We start from the raw sequence: 15,126 nt of genomic DNA, 5'->3' as shown, positions 1-15,126 counted from the left end.
CCTTGGGTAGCTGGCAGCCTTGTGTGAATTAGTGAGTAGCCGCTGTTCTCACAGTCCCGCCAGCTAGAATGTGCAGAGAAATACTCAAATAGAAAGGATACTGCAGCAGACATGGGATGACCCTCCCTTCGGAAAACAGTCCATTGTTTGGGGGGGGGGGTAATCGGGCCATTTATAGGATCCTAAGAAAATGTTGTATGTTTATTTGTGTGACAGAAAGATTGACAGGACTGAATCCTGGGGCAGGAGGAGGGTAGAATACAGGAGAAATAAGCATCAAGATTTGTATATGAAAGAAGTTATAAGACAGATAGAAACCCATCCCCATAAGGGCTATAAGGAAGGGACAGCACCATGGAAACCCAAGGCCCCCCAAATTTAGAAGGTGGCAGGTGTCATATAAGTGACTCAGGAAGAGTCACACCTCAGGGCCATTGCACTTCTAACTTTTCCCAGGCTTCAGTTTTAGGTGTGTTCCCTTCCTGAGCTGTTTCTACTTCTATCACTAGTCATGTGTCCTCAGTCTACAGGGAGTGTCTAGATTTTGTTAATCAAGAAGACCTATGATGAATGTGGGGGACGCCATTCCATAGGCAGGGGTTCAGGATACACTACCCTGTAATCATAGCATGATGTGATGGATATGTGTTGGGATGTGGGGAATGGGACCAAGTAAGTCACATCTACCAGTGACCCCAAGCATCCCACATGCTTTAAGATTCCGCCATCTTTGTACTCTTTGGACCACAGTGAAGACACACGCTCCCCACTCCTACTGTGCTGAGTGGCTAAGCCATGGGGTTAGTGATCTTCTTTTTTTTTTTTTTTTTTTTTTTTTTTTGGTTTTTCGAGACAGGGTTTCTCTGTGTAGCCCTGGCTGTCCTGGCACTCACTTTGTAGACCAGGCTGGCCTCGAACTCAGAAATCCGCCTGCCTCTGCCTCCCAAGTGCTGGGATTAAAGGCGTGTGCCACCACGCCCGGCTGTTAGCGATCTTCTTAACTGGAAACGTTCAAACCATCCGAATTTCTCTGCAGGTGGCAGGAGGCCCAGGTAGGGAACAGAGAGCCAGGAAACAAAGCAAATAAGAACTTGGATTATCCTACTAAGACCAGCCCCTGTGTATCCCATCCTGGTTGTGTTTCTGTTGTTTGTTTCTTCTTCTTCTTCTTCTTTCTCTTTCTCCTTCTTCTCCTTCTCCTCCTCCTCCTCCTCCTCCTCCTTCTCCTTCTCCTTCTCCTTTTTTTATTCTACTATTAGTGTGTGGAGGGATACAGAGACAGAGAAAGAGACAGAGGTATGTATATGGTATTCATGTGTTGTATTCACACACACACACACACACACACACACACACACACAGGTGAAGGCACATAGACCTGTGCACACAGTAGGAGTGACCCAGAGGAGGATGCCAAGTGTCCTGCTCTAAAACTCTCATTCTCTGGAGGCAGGGTCTCTCACCAACCTGGAGCTAGGCTGACCACCACCAAGTCCAGCACTCCTCCTGTCTCTGTACCCTGCACCATGGTGCTTAGGATGACTGTCACGCCCATCTTTTGATGTGGGGGTTGGGGAACTCCAACTAAGCCCCTGATGCTACGACAGTCAGTGCTCTGCTCTTAGCCATGGAGCTGAGCCACGTACCCAGTCTTCTTGGATCTGTTTTAACTCCCTTTCACAAATAAGAAAAGTGAGCCATGCAAGAGCATGTGGGCAGAGTGGCTTCCTGGCCCTTGCTCCTCACCACCATGCCCCCCTGGTTTTATTCTCCCTAGAGAGCAGTTGAGGTGGTCGGGGTGTGTTAGAGAAAGCACAGGTCATTGGGAGAGAGGGGGAGTAAGTGCACAAGAGACCAAATGACTTTTCATTAGCACATACTAATTATATAAAATAACGGGCTCGGTGTGCCAAGTGGCTTTTAAGGACAAGGGTAATTCATTTCTAATTTTTACTTTGGGGGAAGTTGCCTTCTCAAGCATTTAGCCAACACCAATGTCTAACAAAGGGCTTGGGTCTGTGGGGATGTTACTAATCTTTTGGCAGAAGGCAGTTGGCTGGTTGATTCATGAAGGTAAGTTTTCTATTTAGATTCCCGATGGCAGGAATAAAAGCACAAAGATCAGACTCAGAGAGGGGGACCTTCCTAACAGAGGTCAGAACCAAAATGTGAAACTGGGGTTGAAAATCCTCATGGGGTGGGGGTCTGGGGGAGATGATGGATCAGAAAAATACTTACTGTGCAATCGTGTGAACATGGGGACCTGAGTACAAACCCCAGCACCCCTGTAAAAAGCCACATGTGGTGGCCTGCCACAGTAAGCTGGAAAGGTACATAGAGAAAAACCTGAGGCTCTCTGGCAACCTAGTCCAGTTAAATCAGCGAGCTCCCGGTTCAGTGAAAGAGCCTGTCTTGAGTAATAAAAAGAACACAAATTGATACCCAGTGTCTACCCCTGACCAACACACACACACACACACACACACACACACACACACACACACACACCGGTGGGGTGGAGAAAGAGAGGGAAGACAGAGGGAGCTAGCAAGTGTTAGCCTAGCAGGTTAAATGTACTTCCCAACAAGCTTCACTGACTGAATTTGATCCTTGGACCAGTCAGTAGAGGGAGAGAACCAACTCCCATAAGTTATCCTCTTGACTTCCAGACATGTAATTCTAGCTCCAGGGTGATCTGCTGCCTCCAGCCTCCATGGGTACCCACACTCACTTGCACAGACCCACACAGACGAACACATACAATTGCAGGTAAGTTTAAAAAAAAATTTTAAGAGTGACTGTTAAGCTGAGTGTGCTGGTATACACCTGTGATCAGGAGGCTGAGGCAGAGGGATGACTGTGAGTTTAAAACTAGACCGAGCTAAGAAGACTGAATCTCAAAGAACACCTCAGTGGTAGGGCAATGGTTTTGAATGTGAAATACCCCATAGGCTCCCGTGTTTGAACATTTGTTTTCCCAGCAGGTGGCGCTGTTTCAGGACGTTATTGAACATTTAGAAGATGGAGCTTAGCTGGAGGAAGTAGATCATCGGTGGAGGTGGGTCTTATGAACTCTATCACAGCCTCGCTTCTGTCCTGATCTGTTTACTGATCCAATAAGATGTAAGCAAGCAGCCACAAGCTTCTACAGTCACACCCATGAGCAACTCTACCCTGATAGAGTATATCTTTATAGTCTATGATCCAAATAAATCCTCCCTTTTTTTTTTTTTTTTTTGACAGTATGACAGCAATGAAGAAAAGAAACAAATACAATAGGGATGCAAAAAAGAAGAAATGAACTTAAGGGTAAAACGAGACTGAATTGGGCGCAATCAAAATTCCAGAGGGCAGTGTTGACCCAACCCCATATCTCTATCTCATGGTGTGTTTGGACCTGGAACGTCATACAAAGGTCACTGGTTGAAGGCTTGTGGGATATTCATAAGGTCCTGAGATGTCTAGAAAGTGGGACCTAATGGGAGATGTCTAGAAAGTGGGACCTAATGGGAGAAATTAGATCATTGGGGTACACTTTTAAGGGGAATGTCTAACTACTCTCTGTCTCCCTCTCTTTCTCCCTCTCACTCCCCACACCAGCTCTAATCATCTTGAAGTGGTCATCTTTGCTCCCCACATGTTCTCCATGATGAAATCCTACCATATCACAAGCCAGAAACAAGGACTGAAAACCATCAGACCCACGAGCCAAAATAAAGTTTCTTCTTATAAGTTGATATCCTTGGTTATTTTTGTCACAACAATGGAAAAATCAGCAGATAGTGAGGCAGGGTATGGCATTCTAGGGGACTAGGAAGGGGACACGGAGGCAACCTGAACAGCTCTTCTCTGCTTTGTGCATTGAGTGTCTAGTTTCTTCTCCAGAGAGCTTTTCTTCCTCAGGAGTCAAGAGAAGCCTAACCAGTGACTGACTGACTGCGCATGGTAGCAAGGGCTTGCATCAAGTAAACCTAAGGTCTTTTGCTAAGAGGCTCCATTCCTGCCTTGCAGGCCGGGATGATGGGGTGAGGCTTGCCAAGGATATTCTGCTCCTTACTGGAGCTGCACTCTGTTTCATGAATAGCCTGAGGCAGCCAGAGGCCAGAGGGACTCATGCTGCCCTCTCACTCTCTCAAGCCTTCACCATAGTCTCTGAGGTCACAGTCAGATTTCCCACCACCTCCACCAGGCTCCTCAGATCCCTCCACCAGGCTCCTCAGATCCCTCCGCCAGGCTCCTCAGATCCCTCCGCCAGCCTCCCCAGATCCCTCCGCCAGCCTCCCCAGATCCCTCCGCCAGCCACCCCCTACCCCCACCCCCGAGCCCTCTGCCAGCCTCCCACAATTGCGCAGAGGCACTATCAGAAACTGGGAGATGTAGAGCAGAATGGAAGAAAATGACTTTCTGTGACTCAGGACAAAAAAAAGCTCGGAATCAATGGATCACACACAATGGACACAGGGACAATAGGAACCCCTCAGAGCAACCATCCAGTCTCCAAAGTTAATAGCACAATCATCCATAGACAAGCAACCATCACCTTCGTGCAGTGGGGTACGATTTTATTTTACACTCCCTGTTTTCAATCTCTCCTCCCTTTCCTTCCATCCCTATCTTTCTTTCTCTCTCGGGCTTGGGCTCGGGCTCGGGACAAGGTTCTCAGAAGGAACTGGTGCGGCTGGAGCCAAGAGATCTGGTTAGTGGGGGAGGACTGGGGTAAATAGGGCAGGGCGGGATCTGTGAACAGATCTAGGGGAACTCAGGGTTTTTGCCTTTGCCAGCCAGTTTCATCTTTATCCTCAGATCAAAGAGAAAGCATGGAGGGCATTATGCAAGGGCCAACATGCCCTCATTCCCACCCATGCCGCAGGCTGCAGGAGAATGCCTGCACAGGGGTTCCTGGGGTCAGATCAGAGAAGGCAGTCAGAAAGTCTGGGGCGAGGGGAGGTCAGGAGCAGGGATCTTCCTGTTAGTGGTTAAGAAAGCAGGTGACCCCGTGCCCGGAATAAAGTGACCTGTGTGGTATCACACACAGCAGTAAATTCAATCCCAGACCAGCCACCTGTGAAGCTCTCGTGAGCTGCTGTTTCACAGTTCTAGCTTCGAGTCTTCACTCATGCAGTGAAGGGAGGGGCCTGTGGATGCCAGAATTTTCCAAGGAAGGAAGGGAGGGAGGGAAGAAAGAAGGGGAGACCAAGGAAAAGATTGAGGGAAAAAGGGAGAGATGGAGGGAGGAGAAGAAGGGAGGGAAAGAAGGAAGGAATGAGAGAGGAGGGAGAAATGGAGGGAGGAGAGAAAGGAGGAAGAGAGAGGGAGGAAGAGAAAGAAGGAAGAAATGAGGAAATGAATGAGGGAGGAGGGAGAGGTGGAGGGAGGAGAAGAAGGAGGAGGGGAGAGGGAGGAGGGAAAGAAGGAAGGAATGAGGAAATGAATGAGGGAGGAAAGGAGGGAGAAAGAAAGGGAGGGGAAGAGCGTAGGAGGAGACTGAAGCCGGACTCTGTGCATAAGGCCCTCAGCACTCTGCTGGCCCCGCTCTGCTGGGTGGCCTTAGGGACCATTTGCGATCCTCTGTGCCCATACCAGTCAGGAGGGTCCTTACTGATTGCCTCTCCCGGTAGAGTTGTGTTCTAAGAGGAGGATTATTTTTCTAGTTCCCATCCTGCTTCTCTGCCTTCACAAGCCTTTCCCTCTCTCTGACATTCCCAACCATGGTTCTATTTGGTTTCATGGCTCAATTTTCCATCTATAACTTGGATCCCACGTTAGTATCTCCAACCCTGGTCTCTGCCCTAACTCCAGAATTGTCCATCTGCCTGTCTGCTCCCCGGGCCCCTTTGGTTGTCTATAGAGGCATTCCAAAGTGCACATAACCACTTCAACTCTTTCTCAGACACCCACTGCAAGCCTGTGTTCCCTATCTCAGTAAGGGCGCCCTCTAGCATGAGTTAAGCCTCTTGCCCTGAGCCCGCAGCCTCCTGCATCTTCAGAGCCTCATTCTCAGCATAACACGCCCTCCCACCAGCCAGAACTTGTACAGGTGGAATAGAGAAGTAATGGGTGACAGCCAGCAGCCGTTGAACCTTAGTCTGTGACTCCCAGGACTCAGAAAGCAAAGGGACACTACAGATGTGACAAAGATGAGAAAGCTGGGACAGGGGATCATCCTAGTCATCTAGATGATGCCATGGAACAAGGAGGACTGTGGGACAGATGGATAGGTAGGTAGGTAGGTAGATCATAGATAGGAGGTAAACATGTCTGTCTATAGATGATAGATAGATAGATGATAGATAGATAGATAGATAGATAGATAGATAGATAGATAGATAGATGATAGATAGATAGATAGATAGATAGATAGATAGATAGATAGATAGTAGATAGAAGATAACCATGTCTGCCTATAGATGATAGATATAGATAGATAGATAGATAGATAGATAGATAGATAGATAGATAGATAGATGATAGATAGATAGAAGATAAGCATGTCTGCCTATAGATGATAGATAGATAGATAGATAGATAGATAGATAGATAGATAGATAGATAGATAGATGATAGATAGAAGCATGTCTGCCTATAGATGATAGATAGATAGATAGATAGATAGATGATAGATAGATAGATAGAAGATAAGCATGTCTGCCTATAGATGATAGATAGATAGATAGATAGATAGATAGATAGATAGATAGATGATAGATAGATAGATAGATAGATAGATAGATAGATAGATAGATGGTAGATAGAAGATAAGCATGTCTGCCTATAGATGATAGATAGATAGATAGATAGATAGATAGATAGATAGATAGATAGATGATAGATAGATAGATAGAAGATAAGCATGTCTGCCTATAGATGATAGATAGATAGATAGATAGATAGATAGATAGATAGATAGATAGATAGATGATAGATAGAAGCATGTCTGCCTATAGATGATAGATAGATAGATAGATAGATAGATAGATAGATAGATAGATAGATAGAAGATAAGCATGTCTGCCTATAGATGATAGATAGATAGATAGATAGATAGATAGATAGATAGATAGATAGATAGATGGTAGATAGAAGATAAGCATGTCTGCCTATAGATGATAGATAGATAGATAGATAGATAGATAGATAGATAGATGATAGATAGATAGATAGATAGATAGATAGATAGATAGATAGATAGAAGATAAGCATGTCTGCCTATAGATGATAGATAGATAGATAGATAGATAGATAGATAGATAGACAGATAGATGATAGACATGTCTGTCATAGAAGAGAGAGAGAGAGAGAGAGAGAGAGAGAGAGAGAGAGAGAGAGAGAGAGATTTTAAAAGATGCCAGATATCAAGATGAGCAGAGGTCCCTAAGCCATCAGAAGCAAATGACACCCAAACCTGGAAGACTGAGGGAATGAACCACACCCCATCCCTCCAAAAGGAACATCACCCTACATTGATTTTCCCTGTCTGCACAAGAGCCCTGTTAGACTCCTAGCCTATGAACCCATAGGCTAAAGCACATGTGTACCGTTAAGCAACAGATGTGTAAGATTAAACTATTGGCTGTAGTGATAGAAATTCAGAGCTCTCTTCACTGCCTTTACCTCTCATGTGATCTGTGATCTCACCAGGATGCCTCATAGTCCCTGGATCCTTCCTCTGTCCAGCAGACAGCATGACCCTTATATAGGATCATAATATCACATCACATGGCTTGGGTATATAAAACCTCCCAGTCACACCCACTGTTCTTGGGATAACACCATGATCTGAAAAGACTTTCAATTCCAAGCTGCTGGTTCCTCTGCACACATCACTTCTGGGCTCTTCTCCCCAGGGTCCTTCCTTGCCACCCTCTGTGTTCCTTAAGGAATGCTGGCATGTTGTCACTTCTAAGTGCCCTTCCTGTTGTTTCTCCTTCTGGAACTCTGCTGTTGTTGACCGAGGAGAACTTGACCTGAGCACCCACCATCCTCAGCCCCACCTCATGCTAAAGAAGTTTCCCTTCCCTTAGCAGGTCTTCCCTGGTACCTGGTATCAAGCAAGCAAGTCCTGTCATCTATCAGTAACTGAGATGGCCTTTTCAATTTTGTTTTCTTTCAAGTGTGTGGATGGCAGCGGGAGTGGGGGATTGTTTGTGGGGCCCCCTCTGTATCGGTGCCATGGAGTCTCTGCCAGACTGTGGTGGTGGCTAGATTATAATAGCACTTGATATCTTACGTGTTTTGTTCTTGGATGAATGAATGGAAGGACGGAAGGACGGGTGGACGGATGGATAGATGGATGGACGGACGGATGGACAAGGTGCTGCCTGGCCCAGACAATGGTCAATAATGGCTGGTTATTTACTGTTGCCTTTATCTGGCTCATCACATCATCCTGCCCAAAAAACGTAGTCCAGAAGCAAAGAAAGTTCTGTACATGTGCGCAGCCTCCTCATCAATTTCATTAGCTTCTCTCTAGGGGAGGGGGAGCCAGCCAGGATCCCAGTGGATCCCAGCACCCTCCAGATGTTACAGTGGAAGCCACAAGGATGTAATTGAGCTCCCAGAGCTGGGTCTTATGGCCAAACCATGGCCAAACCACCACCTCAGCTGTGTGGATTATTTCAAGCATAAACCAGAGAGGTAACAAGTACCCATGTCTCTGCACAGGGACATATAAACACTCAACTTTCCCACCTCTCCCATCCCTCCAACCCCCGGAGCCCTGCCAGGCAGCTAAGCCCATTAGGGAATTCCGGAGGGTGGCTTTACAGGAACTCCCTGGATACCGTCTGGAGCCACCCTACTTCATTAATACGCCACTCAGCCGAGCACATGCTTTGTATTGGGATGAATATAAATAAACACCGACAGGAGTCTTGAACAAAATGACCCCTAGAGGAAACCCGATCCTGGGCCAATTACAACACGTCTGTTCAGATAATTGCCAACTGAAGCTGTGACAGCTGGGTGTCAATCGGCACAGGGAGCCAGCCACCCTGGAGGATGGCAGTCTTGACCATCCTGGTCCCCGCCCATGGAAGTGAGGCTTTGCTGCTTGGGAAAAGAGTGGAGATGGCAAATAACCTGTGCACCATTGGTGGTGCCTTGGAGAATGAATTTTCAACGGAGACAACTTAACCCATTCTGTGGCGTCAGCGGGGATAAGGTGGGATGGTTGGCTACATAGACATTTTTGGTTGTTCTTGACGGCATTTAGTGGGAAGGAGTCAGGGATGCTGGTGATCCCTGCAACATCTGGCACCGAGAACCTGCCCAGCACAGAGCATGGACAGAGCTGTGGTTCCAAGAGCCCAGAGCCTGTTGAGGATCAGCCTGGAAGAGCATATCCAAGTTACTATGGATCTTCCATGGACCTGATGCTTTGACAAACATGAGCCCTATCTGTGAGTCCCAGGAACCTCATTATAAGTCTAATTGACATCCTTATCTATGCACAGGGAAGCCCAAATGCAAAGCAGTTTTTGAACAGTTTTAAGCAACTTGCCCAAGACCCCACTGCTACAATGTAACAGAGAGCCAAGCTGAACTGATGACGTCATCACCATGAGCTGGATTGCCACCTACCACTGTAAAGCCACTCGAAGCATCTCTAGACCCAATAGGAATGTAGAAAGGTGGGGAAAACACATGCTTTGACTTCCTGTAGACCTGAATTCAATATCCCACTCTGCCATTTTTACCTACCAGAAAACCTGGGCCATGTTAATGAACCTCCAACAGCCTTGACTTTCTCGTGTAGGCCTCAGTGTGGCCCACAAGAGGATATATGTGTATGTGAATTCCTTCAGATGGGGTCTAGCATATCCAAAGCCTCAGGGAACGATGGTTATGATTGTGATTTCTACTTCTGAGTTCAAAACTCAGGAGCTGATTTTAAAAAGGAAGAGGGACAGTGTAGAGAGAGGCAAAGGAGAGGAACTGGGAACCCAGGGTGGAGGGCTGGAAGGAGGAGGTGGGTGGGAGGGGCAAGGGGCACTTGTTCCTGTGACTGCCAGACCTTTGCATGCAGCAATACTTAGCTCTCCCTCTTGTGTGGGGAAAGCTTTGTTTACTGAGAAAAAGCCATGACTCCACCTGGCTCAAACAACCAAACCTTCAAACAACTCTGGTGAATGCTAGGTCAGAGTTGCTCTCTGCAAATGGGCAGTGGGGGCAGGGAGGGCAATACAGAGAACTACACCCAAACATCATTGAACTTGGAGAGGTGGAGCTGGTGCCTGCAGGGAGCCTCTGCCCCTACATTCTAGTCTCTTTGATGATGGAAGGTATACTTCCGTGCTATGAAAGGAGAAACCAAGACACTAACCTGGCCACAAAAGCCATAACCTACAATCTGTCCTGCCTGCAAATGTACTTGGCAATGGTGGCACAGAACATGTGGGAGTGGCCAACCAAAGACTGATTGAACTTGAGGCCCACAAGAGGAAGCCAGACACTACTTAGATGGCCAGGAACCAGAGACTGGATAGCCCAGATGCCTATGGTAGAACCAAACACAACTGGCAAGGAAGACAAATCAGTGAAATGATTCTTGCTGCTATTCTGTTATACTCATAGCTTGGTGCTTTGTCCAGACATCATCAGAGAGGCTTCTTCTGGCCACAGATGGGAGCAAGTGCAGAAACCCACAGCCAGACATTATGTCGCCATCAGGTCCCTCCCCTCAGAGATCATGCACCCCTGAAGAAGAGAGGGAGGAAAGATTGTTGGGGTCAGAGGGGATGGAGAACACCAGGAGAACATGGCCCACTGAATCAACTAAGCAGGGCTCCTATGGGCTCCCAGAGACTGAAGCAGCAAGCGTGGGGCACGCATGGGTCTGCACAGGTCCTTTGCACATATGTTATTATATGTAATGGCTGTTAACTTGGTGCTTTGTAGGATTCCTAGCAGTGGGAGCAGGTTTGTCTCTGACTCTTTTCCTCCTACTGGTTTGCTTTGTCCAGCCTTGATATGAATGAAGGCTTTTGCCCTGTGTTATTGTATCTTGTTTTGTCTTGTTTGGTTGTTGTCTCTTGGAGGCCTGCTCTTTCCTGAAGAGAAAGGGCAATGGAGTGGAATGGGGGAGAGGGGAGGTAGGGGGAGCTAAGAGGAATGGGAGAGGGGAAACTGTGATCAAGGTATATTTTATGAGAAAAAAATCTATTTTCAATTAAAAGAAGAGGAGGAGAAAGAAGAAGAAAAACAAGAAGAAGGAGGAGGAGAAGGAGAAGAGAAGGAGGAGGAGGAGAAAGAGGAGAAGAAGCAGGAGGAGAAGAAGAAGAAAAAGAAGGAGGAGGAGAAGGGGAAGGAGGAGGAGGAGAGGAAGAGGAAGAGGAAGAGGAAGAGGAAGAAGAAGAAGAAGAAGAAGAAGAAGAAGAAGAAGAAGAAGAAGAAGAAGAAGAAGAAGAAGAAGAAGAAGAAGAATTAAACTCCAAAAAGTATTGAACTGTGTCTGTAGACATAGGCTGGAGAAGGATGAAGAGCTCGCAGTTTCTTTGGCCTTAAGTCTGGTAGAGGTGAGAGCAAAGGCTGGCATCACCCTCCCTACAACATATACATAAAGAGACGTCAAGCATCTTCACTACCTGCTGGGGGAGGGTGCATGGGTACGACGAGAGGAGGGGCACATGAGTGTACATATGTGACATATGTGTATACCAGAGGAAGGATTAGAAATGCTACTTTCATCCCTCTCCTCTCCACTATTTAACTAGCTATGTCTACCAAGCTCCTGTCTCACACCACTGTGATTATTCTGCACCCTCACACTGTTCTCATCCCTGCCTGATAGACAAGCCTGAGACTTAGCCTCGAGAAGGTAACCAGGTCCTCGAAGCAAGTGGCAGTGCTGTGGCTTCAACCCCATCATCAGAGCTCCCCTTGCCTCATAAGCTGCAGTTGGAGGCCAGAGCTCCAACGTGGTGGGAAGAGAACATTTTGGCCAGCCACGGAACTCAAGTGCGTCGTTTCTCCATTCAGAGCCTCGGGTGCCCTCCGTAAGTTAGGAACATCTCAGTACTTAGAAAACATCTCAGTACTTCGAAGCACATGAGACACTGTGGGTCAGGAAGTACATGCCCATGGGAATCCTGACATGGTGCTGGTACACCATGTGTTTTTCACTACTGGCTTACATCTGATCGCTCAGCACAGGCCAAATACAATACAACCTGTATTCAACAACACTCCCCACATGACCATTTCTCTGTATAATCACCCTGATGAGCACATAGCTCTAACCTCTAACGTCTCTACCTGGTCTCTACCTGCGTGGGATGGAGAAATACATCCTCTCTCCCCATGTAGCTTTTGACTACTCATCAAGGTCTCTTTAAGGTTAGAAGCAGCTAAGTCTTCAGGGTCATGAAACACTTTCCTATTGACTCCTCCCCAGGTAGAGGGACACACAACCTCACACAGCCCAGGTGAGGACAGGGATAGAAGCTCCATGAGAAATACAGAATCCACTGGTGATCAGCTAGTGTGAGAGGTACCAGGGGTAAGACTGGATATTTATAAACCTGGCACCAATGCTGGGGGCCCTCGGGAACCCAAGAGGGCAGCAGCTTTCTTGCCCTGCAGGGAAGCCAAAGGAAAAACACCAGCAAGCTTCAGCCTTGGGCTGGAGTCAAAAGCCCAGGAGTGTGCATCCAAGTGCTGTCTAAATTTAGAGCATTCAGTCAAACCAGTTCTCCGGTTCACCCTGCAGGCATCTCTCCTCTTAGCTAGACTTGGAGCTTTTTCTTGAGAGCCAGGGACACATCCATAGCCCAGACCCAAGCCTGCTCTGCCTCTGTTTTTCTTCCCAGTCCACCCTCGGGTTCCTCTCACATGGGAGACAGTTCAGACAATGTGGATGAATCTGACCTTTCATACGCTGACCCTGGTCGTGGACTCTAACCAACTTAACACCTCACACCAGTTAGTCTCTTAATTTTTCTCCATCTGGGTCACCTCATCTGTAGAACCAGGAAGGAACTTTATCTCCTCATCTCTTTAAAAGAACAATGCACAGTAGTTTAAGAGCTTCAGTTTCCCCATGTTTTGAAGGGGAAATGTGAGATTTAGAAATTTAGCAAGACCACTGTGGTTCCCATATCCTGTGGGCTGAGCAGAGAGGGGAATGAGGACCTGAAAGTATCAACATCTCAGAGTCTTTCCTCTTGTTTTTCTTTTCTTTTTTTAGACATTCTTTTTTTTAAAGATTTATTTATTTATTGTATGTAAGTACACTGTAGCTGTCTTCAGACACTACAGAAGAGGGAGTCAGATCTCGTTACCGATGGTTGTGAGCCACCATGTGGTTGCTGGGATTTGAACTCCGGACCTTCAGAAGAGCAGTCGGGTGCTCTTACCCACTGAGCCATATTACCATCCCCCTCCTTTTGATTTTCTAAGTTCAGCATACTAATTCCAATGTTAGCCTCATGTCCCTAGGTCTCATGTTAATCTATAGATAAAAATGGGGGTCATGGGTATTACAAGTGACAGGTTATTCTCCAAATGTGAACTGAGCCAATTCAAGCCAGGTTAGATTGTGTTAAAGGCAAGTTTATTGGGAGCTGCTCTCCAGTGAGGGAGTTCACTGGCTCTGAGAAAGGAGGCCAAGGAAGTCGACATAGGTGTGGGGAGGAGGGGAGAGAAAGAGAGAAGAGTCATATGCAGAGAACAGAAGGAGAAGAAGGAGGAGGAAGAAGAGGAGGAGGAGGAGGGAAAGAGGAAGGGGAAGGGGAGGGGGAGGGGAAGAAAGGGAAGGGGAAGAAGGGGAAGAGGAAGAAGAAGGAAGAGGAGGAGGAGGAGAAGGAAGAGGAGAATGAAGAGCCTCTGGGGTAAAGTCCTTTGACTAGAAAGTTCAGGGTTGGGGGTAGGTAGAGACTGAGGGATGCTGGGAGAATCTGGAGGCCAGGTCTGCTTTGATACACAAAATATGCACCTCAGTCCCTTGTCCCTGGAGTCAAAAATCAAACAATAAGCAAAAGATCTCTCTCTCTCTCTCTCTCTCTCTCTCTCTCTCTCTCTCTCTCTCTCTCTCTCTCTCTCTCTCTCTCCCTCTCTCTCTCTGAGTCCATTGGTGTGGTCTAAATGTCTATGTTCCTCTCCAAAGCACATGTAAAAACCTAATCAAGATGGTATTAGGATGTAGGGATTTGGGGGAGATGGTGATGTCATGGAGACAGATTCCCCAAGTTGCCCCAGAGAGCTCCTTTATCCCTTCTACTATAAAGATGCTGAGAGAAGGGGTTGTCTACCGGAAAGTAGTTGTTCAACAAATATCACATCTGTCTACCAAGCCCCGGAACTGTGAGAAAAGAGTCTTGATGACATGCAGATTGGCAAGTTTAGGACATTTTGTCATAACAGTAAGATAGACGCAGACACTCACGTACAACCGAGTTGCAAGTAGCCCACTGAACTCCTGTTATCACCACCGCTATTGCTTCAACAGTAATGATAAAAGCAGGGGTGCTTGGGAGATGGCTCAGCTCACAAAGTACTTACTGCTCACGTATGAGTGAGCGTGGTTTAGATCCCTGTTACCCATGCAAAAAGCCTGACATAGCATTGTGTGTGTGTGTGTGTGTGTGTGTGTGTGTGTGTGTGTGTGTGACAGAGACAGAGACAGAGACAGAGACAGAGACAGAGACAGAGACAGAGAGAGTGAGCAGTGCTGGGAGAGACAAGCAGATTCCTGGAGCTCATTGGCCATCCAATCTAGCTGAATCAATTAGCTCCACGTTTGGTGAGAGAGGCCCTGTCTCAAAAATAACATAGAGAGTGATCCAGGAAGACATGTTATTGACCTCTGGCCTCGAGACACACTGGTTCATACTACTGCTTTATACATGCATATACACCGGGACACACACATGTGCACACACTCACATATCCCACACATGTACGCACTCACCCCCATTGCCCATCTCCTCTGAAGAGACTGTGATATTTACTAAGATCTACTGAGCACTTACTAATGTACAGGTGTTGGGTTGAAAAGTTTTTATGAGCCGGGCGTGGTGGCGCACGCCTTTAATCCCAGCACTTGGGAGGCAGAGGCAGGCGGATTTCTGAGTTCGAGGCCAGCCTGGTCTACAAAGTGAGTGCCAGGACAGCCAGGGCTACAGAGAGAAA

At 47.1% G+C, this 15,126-nt stretch overlaps 1 long non-coding RNA gene across 1 annotated transcript in view; it reads left to right on the top strand.

The window, feature by feature from the left end:
* Positions 1–3,359, top strand: part of LOC147002337 (uncharacterized) — a 6,351-nt gene extending 2,992 nt beyond the window's left edge. Inside the window, exons 2-3 of the long non-coding RNA XR_015048709.1 lie at positions 2,985–3,058; positions 3,244–3,359. This is a non-coding gene — a long non-coding RNA (uncharacterized LOC147002337). The remainder of the gene's footprint in view (positions 1–2,984; positions 3,059–3,243) is intronic.
* The last annotated feature ends 11,767 nt before the right edge of the window (positions 3,360–15,126 follow it).

Source organism: Mus caroli, unplaced genomic scaffold (assembly GCF_978045245.1).
Source record: "Mus caroli unplaced genomic scaffold, Mus_caroli_1 scaffold_10, whole genome shotgun sequence".
Taxonomy (NCBI): Eukaryota; Metazoa; Chordata; class Mammalia; order Rodentia; family Muridae; genus Mus; species Mus caroli.
Note: the sequence above shows the minus strand (reverse complement) of the source record. Positions and strands in the feature narration are given on the sequence as shown.